Here is a 7940-nt window from a genome sequence, read left to right as displayed (position 1 = left end):
CTTAAAGAACACACATCTACCACTTCCAGTTTAACCACTCTTCATTCCATCCAGCTGAGCACAGTATTTGCCCATCAGCAAATTATAAGCAAAGGAAATAAGCAAAAATTTGTCTAGCTATGGGAAGAGATCAATAGTGTACCTAAATTCCATTACGTAGCTAAAGGAAAAATCCAGTGTACTAGCCCTGGAGAATATCAATCTTGCATCAGTGCCCAAGGCATATTTTACTGCAGAATAGTAAAGTCTTTACAGTCACAGCATAATTACACTAACATACCGATATTTTAATATCATCTCTCTGAAATGAAATTTTGTTTCCATGGTCAGTCAATAATTCTGTCTCATCTCAGTGATGAATTGAGCTTAGTGAATAATTTGTTATGAATAATTTATTCACTGCATTTCACCTTTCATCTCTCTTTGAACATTTTGTGAAATTCTGCAGGTATACATTACACAAAACTATTCACAAATAACTCATGCTTGCAGACCATGTGTTGACAGTTCACTGAAAATATGAAAACTGATTTGCCACTTGGTTACCATTTACAAGGTGTTGTACCTGCTGCATCACTGGCTAGGCTCTGTTCAACCAAGCTGTGTTCCCAGTTGTTCAGAGAACTGAAATTCAAGTTCAATCTCAGATATTTAAGCTTGGAATGTACATTATGTATAATTTCTCCCATTTTTCAGGAGTCCTTCGACTGGACTGACAATCATATAATGAAGCCATGACCCAGTGGAAGCCAATTCAGAATAATTCACCTATTTTAGAATTAGGAACACAAGTATCTGGAAACAGTCAACAGCATAAGAGGGGGAGAAGCACCAGGAGGAAAGGCAGGCCCAGAGCTGGGAATGGAGCATTCGGGATCTCAGGGCACTCAGGTGTCGAGTGCCTCTGACTCTTCAGTACTATACAAACTGAGAACACTCACACCAACTGAATTAAGATACAGCTTGAGCATGTTCTGTCATCTGAACTGCTATGGAGTCATCAGCTGTGAACAGCCACACCAAGAGTGTGAGAAAGCTGGTGGGCAGGTACACGGCCCCAGAGCCGCTGGATTAGCAACAGTGGTGCTGTAAACAATTAACAAATGCCCTTCAGTAGTGACAGGTGACACATGGCACCCTCACAAGGGACACAGAGCCGATGGGTGCAGCACACTTTGGGCTAATATACCAAAACTGGGCCGAGGGAGGAACTTGTTATGATTTGGTGGGGGGAAGGCTTTTCTGATTTATTTTCTATGATTCTACCACTTCTACTTGGTACTGCACAGCTTTAGACATTCCATAGCTAATGTAATTTGGCCAACAAAATAGCACTGCATGAAGCCAAACTAAAAGTCCAGACTATGGATAAACAAATTCAGTAAATGTATAACCTGCTCTCCGAAGAATGGTTATAGAGAACCCACAATTCGTTTTATATTGTTGTAAGTTGCTCTAGAAATATCAGATAACTTCATTAAACAATTAATGGTTATTTAAATTATGGAAATTGAAGTCCTCAGAATGATGAATCTCTATTTCATATCTGTATTATAACAACAGTGAGATTTACAGAACTGTAAAGAATAATTCTTTAGCTTCACACACTTGTGTAATTATCTTAAAAATTGAAATGTCATCAATGATACAATATGGTCATAATAATTAACTACCAAATTAAAATCTAGAAATCAAAAGTAATTCACGTTTATAAGAAACTGTCCTTCGCAGCTGGATTTCAGTAATCCATGAACCTAAGCAATACTGAAAATGGAAGAAATAAAGAGATGCTGAACACTTTTTATGGGAATGTGCAATGTAAAGCAAAAAAGGAAGTACAGGTTAGAACACACCATGCTTATAAGTGTTCAGTTTAATCACTGCTGACATGTCACGCCTTGTTTTGCTATGTTAGAACTAAGTCAGCTTTTGAAAGAAGGAGATGAGGAAACATTGGGAACACAAGGGTTCCTGCAGTACTGAAAAAGTCTTGCCTATTCTGAACACATACAATTAAAACCACACAGCATTTAAAAAAAAGGGGGGGGGGAAAGAAAGTTTGAAAAGTTTCAAACATTAAGTTGAAGAAGTCATATTTGCTCTCCCTGATCAGCACTCTGTATTTGGTGAGGAAAAGCAGCAGCATCTCATTGCATGGCAGCAGAGCATTTCTGGATTCAAGGAGCAGAAGTTGCAGCCCATCAGGGAGAAATCAATGCATTTCAAAGGACTATCAAGCTTTTCGACAAAACACTAACAACTTAAAGTTGTCATTCCACATCTCAAACTAAAGAACTAGCTGAACAGTCATTACTGCCAGTTTATGTGGATCCAGAGACAATGCTCTGCATCAAGTCAAGACAATTGTGATAAAAGCAACTGAAAATATACAGTAGTGTGACTGAGTTCAGGCATTGCAGGGAGCTCCCAGATTTAAGCCAAAGTGCTGGAGAATTATTACTGTCCAAATTTACATAGGCCTTTAAATAAGACTTGTCAGCATGAATTCTAACCTTAGATTAATGAAAGAACTTCAGTTTAATTGTAGGGTAATATTCTGGCACTTGACAAAGGCTCTGTATGTGCGTATTGAATGGGATCACCAAGAACCTGTGCAAAGCCACACACTGTTCTGTAGAGACAAACTGAGGGCCCTGGCCTTACAAAGAGCTTGAGGCACTTTGCTGCAGTTCAGCAAGATAAGCACTTGCTTTCAGCTGGTCCCTATTGAGCACACCTGGGCACATACCTCTAAGCACTTAATGGGTAACACTGATGTCACAGGCTTTTAAACACCTGCAGAGGTAACGTCCTGAAAAAATGACTTCTAAGCTGAGTTTTGCTAGAGACCTTTCCTGATGGGCCATGCAAGACCTGTGATGTGTTAGTTTTGACCTCTCAGACATGCAAAACTTTTCATAGGCTATGGACCACTGACAGCCTCTTCTCCTTCAAATCCTGTTACCGTAGGAAGGGCTGGCAGAAGACACGTATTTGGCTTTTAAATATGGTATTTTATTTCATGTCAACTTTTTGTTTTCAGCAGTCAATCTCATAATTTCTTCACCTCCTCTCCCATCCTGGAACAATGAAAGTATCCATTCTCTTTAGTTTTTGAGATTTTATTAGCAATCCCTACAGAACTGCATTAATCTTTCAATACACAATATATTACTAGAAGAACTGTCTGCTACAACTACCCAAAGGGAATGATCTTTGTATCCACCGAATAACAGACTTAAGGAGTCTGAAAATTTAGTGAACATCTCAAAAAAACAAAAGCTTTTAATTCTTCCATGTCTGCTCATTCACAAGCATTTGTAGACAATCATTAATCTTTGATTATGATTCCACTGATTTGCTCCCTTGCCTTCCCCACCACCCAGCCACCAGCCTGAGTGCAAGGAGGTGGCTGCAGGAGAGGAGCCCCAGACACTGGCAGCTGTGCTTTGGGGTGCACAATGAGGCAGTGCAGGTGGTCACAGACTTCTGTCTTCAGTTAGACCCTGGATATTTCTCAAAACTGTCAGATTACTTTTACTAACTTTCTGCCTGCTCATTTTTAATCACCACTACGAGTTCAATCTTCTCCACCTACTGTGGATAATAATTAAACAGAGAAGCTATATAATCAGGGCAAAACTTTATTATTAGTTTTTTTTCTGATTTGAAATGGCCCAGCACTTGCTATGCTGACTGATGTTCTTTGGTCAGTAAATTATACCACCTGCTGAGCCAAGGGATGTGCTTGGAATGAGCACGTACTCTTAAGTGATTCAAAAAGACCATTATTTTCCCCCTTCAGTTCCCTGCTTTTATTTTTTTCTTAAAACAGATTTTGAAGCAGCCTATCTCATTTCTAAGACACACAGACCACACATGGATTTGCACAACCACTATTGGCACAAGTAATTAGATAGGACAGAAGGCACATACAAGCATTAAATGAGCTACATTCACCTCTACACAGATGGAAATACAAAACTTGCAAGCGCATGCTCGCTCCTCTCCACATCCTATCCCTCTGTTCCTGAACTATCCCAAACTCTCCCTGGAGCGGGAAGCCCAGAAGAGGAGCACAGTGCTCAATCAGAAGACCTTGTATAAAAAAAGGGTAAGCCAGGTGACTGGCTCTTCTTTTTACCCACCATTATTTCACAGAACCACAGGGTCACTGAGGTTGGAAGGCATCTCTGGAGATCACCTAGTCCAGTCCCCTTGCTAAAACCTACAGCAGTTTGCTCAGTACTGTGTCCTGTTGGGTTTGAGTATCTCCAAGGCTGTCCTTTCAGACAACCTGTTCCAGTGTTTGATCACCCTCTTACAGTAAAAATAGCTTTTCTTAGGATTAAAAAGAATTTCCATTCCTGTGTTTCAGTTTGTGCCCACTGAAGACCCATTTTGTGTACCTTAATCAAATCTCTCTTTTTAAGTGACTTTCTTTAAATATCCAGGGGTCATTATCTGTACCAAAGGGGATGAAGTTCCATTAAGATTTATAAATCTACATCACACCAGCCAGCACAGCTCAGTGATCAAACACATTGTACACCATGAAAAGCTGCAGCCCTGGAGAGTTTCTCTTGCCTCCTGGCGATCTTCAAGAGGCATTTGCTTCAAAGCACTTTGTCTCCTTAGCTGCTTTCAAGTAGTTCAGATCAATGTTGTCCCTTAGTCAGGTCAGGATCGTTTATTATTTGCCCTAATGGTCAAAAAGATGTTTAATTTCATCACCTCCACGCGAGCTGGTGCAAAGGCGTCTTACAAATGCCACCTGTTTTCCAGTGCCATTTTAGTAGCAGATTAGTAGTGACAAGAAAACACAGAATTATACTGAAAGTGAGCCTACAAATATTGCTAAACCCTGTCACAACTTTTCACAAAGAAAAGGTTTGCAATTACTTGATTCTTCTGTCGTCACCAGATATAAGCAGCACCGGTCTATTAACTCCACAGTTCTTTGCTTACCAGGAAAAGTGAGGAACAGAATTAACAGATTCTCTAAGGACCAGACAAAGCTGTACTGCAAGGTACAAATTCAACTGATTATTACATACACTAAGAACTGTCCCCTTAAATTTATCAACTAGAAGAAAATTATCCATACTAGTTTCTTAAAATTATATGAAACAAACAAAAAACTCCCAAAGTACAATATTTGTCTACTTTACAAAAGGGAAGTCCTTAGTTTTCTTCATTTTTTTTTTTCACTATGTAGAATTTACTGTGGTTTTATCTGTCCTATTTTTTTTGTTCTTAACAGCTAAGGATCACCCATGGCAAAAAAGAAAAGAAAATAATTTTGCATTAACACTTCCATTTTGTTAGGAGAAGCCTCTCACCCTTAAAAGCATTACAAAAGAAAAAAAGAAATAGATCTGAAACTAGTAATAAATTCATATCCCCAAGTGAGACCAGCAAAATAATTTCTTATAATACATTAAATGTCACTGAGGTTCAGCATGCTCACGAAGGCTATGAACCACATGGATCCAAGGGACAAAAGGAACAAGGCCATGTGTGCACAGACGGCCCCTCAAATATGCTCAACAGGCTTCTCTGCAAGGTCTTACATCTACTCACTCCCTGCCAAGCTTTTCATTATCTCCTCTGCCTTTCCTCTATTAACTTTTCTACCCTGAAGAAGATTCTAAGCTGTTCTACTTCTAAATAAAATAGACATTACACTATGATTTAAAACATAGTGCTGACCTAATTGATTTTTCTTTGGGAAAGAAAATGAGAAAGCAACAAATGTACTTCAGCAACATGTACAAAGAGGAGGCTATATAAATAACAGGTTAAATAGCTAAAGCTTTTTCTAAGCTGGACAATTAATTTTTTAACATTGTTTTATTAACTTTTACTTGTGTTAAAACAGAAAAAAATGTAATTCCCATATCATGCATGAAAAAAAAATCCAAACTTCTATAATATGCACAGTTTAATTAACAGCTGCATAACTCTGTGCTTTTAAATCCATTTTCATATTTAAACACAAGAGACGGGGACATTGATTATCAAGTCTCTCAATCAAGTTCCTTACACTTAGGATGTAAACAAGACCGAAATCCGCTAGAATTAGAGTTCTATTTACCCTGTCACTAATTTCTTTGTAGTCAAGTTCTTTTTAAAAAGCAGGGCATTCCAAAATCTTGATGTAATCAAAAAGTCATTTTGATACATCCTATTCAATACTGTTTGACGGCACCTGACAACTCTTGCCATGGGGATCTTCTCCAAATCCAGACTGTTCCCATGCAGGTCAATGACAATCACAAGACCTGGAATGGTTTATCAATGGGCTTTACAGAATGCAAGAAATACAAGATTTGTACCTGATGCCCAAATTTAAGAAGGAAAAGGACATCATATAGTCCAGTCGAACAGCAACAGGACTCTTCACACCTGTGCTGCACACAAGCTTGCTTCACTTGTGACACCTTTGAATTTTTAGGATTTTTAGCTTTTTGTAGATTTTAGAAGTAGCTGTGTAGTAAATGTAGGTTGCAATATAATTGTACATTCTCTAACACTTTAGAATAGTAGTTTAACACTCACCAAATCCTATCCCCCATTTCAAATTGAATTTTCTAAATTCTTTAAGTTTGTTTAGGCTTCTTTCAAGGCAGGCCTTCATTCTGCTTAACAACATTTGCACTCCAGGTCTGAACAACAGGATACCATAATAGTCAAAGCAACCTTTATGAGAAATAAATAACCTGGGTTTATTACAAGCAAATGAACTGAGTAGAAAGGCAAAAGGGGGGAGGGGCTTTTATTAACCAAAGAGGGGTTCCTTTTTCTTTTTAATTAAAATAGGCGTGGTGTGGAGCTGTAAGGTGAATGGTTCTGTCTGAACCTGACACCAGAGAATTTTGCAGCCAGGAATAGGGAAAAATATGAAAAGTAAAGATGTAACTAAACAAAGACTTTCTCTGCCATGCAGTAGCCTATTGTGTACAGGGGGACCTGGTCCAGGGGGATACGTCAGAAAATAACCTTTTAAGGTAAAAATGGCATTTAATGAATATGTAACAGTTTCTGTAACCAAAAGAACTACATAAGGCGTGGTTTTCAAACTGGTGGGGTGCTTACAGACCCTAGTGGCTTGGGCTGCCCAGTGCACTGCAATAAAACCTCCCATTACACTTCCTTTGTCTCACAGGTTTTTGCCGTCTTTCTAAATTCAAAACAGGGATTTTCCCCACACCTTCAAGCCCCAGAACCCTGGAGAAGTTTCAAAGACACTACGTGCTGTGAAGACGAGGAAGATGAGGCCAAAAAGGGTCTTAGGACCCTGACTCAAATTCTAAAGAGGCGTGCCAGGGGGAGGATCCAGGGGAGGATAGTTCTGGGATTGGATGGACTATACCATAAATTGTGGAACCCCTGACACAGGGTGCACGCGCCGTTTGTACTCCCTTGCACCAGAAGGCCTTCATTAAAGAGCGCTCCTTAGCTCCTATTATACTAAATTTGCTTTGAGTCTTTTTTGGCTCTCGATCTCAAGGCAACACTTGCCACAGGGAAGAGGGACCCATAGGGGAATCAAAATCCTGCGCTGGAGCCCATGAATTTCCCCTGTAGGACTCCCCAGCACCTCTTCCCTGTGAGCTGCATGGTTATCAGAGCTCTCTGCACACCACCAGGAACCAGGGCAAGGCCAAAACAGACCTCAAGCATCACACCTACACAGATAGAGAAGGCAGACTGGAGAAAGGTGAGGTTTGTTAGGTGAGTTTTTTCTCCTTCCCAAAATGAGAGGATTTAAAATTAGAACTGAGGGAAGAGTTAACTGAAACCAATTCATCAAGTGCCCAAAGCTTCTGAGAAAACAGGTCCTGGGTAGGGCCCAAATCCAAAACATTCAGTCAGACCTAAACACAACACTCATGGCAGGTATTATGCCCGATGCACACAGCCTGCTGGTAAGTAGA

Source organism: Chiroxiphia lanceolata, chromosome 20 (genome assembly GCF_009829145.1).
Source record: "Chiroxiphia lanceolata isolate bChiLan1 chromosome 20, bChiLan1.pri, whole genome shotgun sequence".
NCBI classification, from domain to species: Eukaryota; Metazoa; Chordata; class Aves; order Passeriformes; family Pipridae; genus Chiroxiphia; species Chiroxiphia lanceolata.
Note: the sequence above shows the minus strand (reverse complement) of the source record.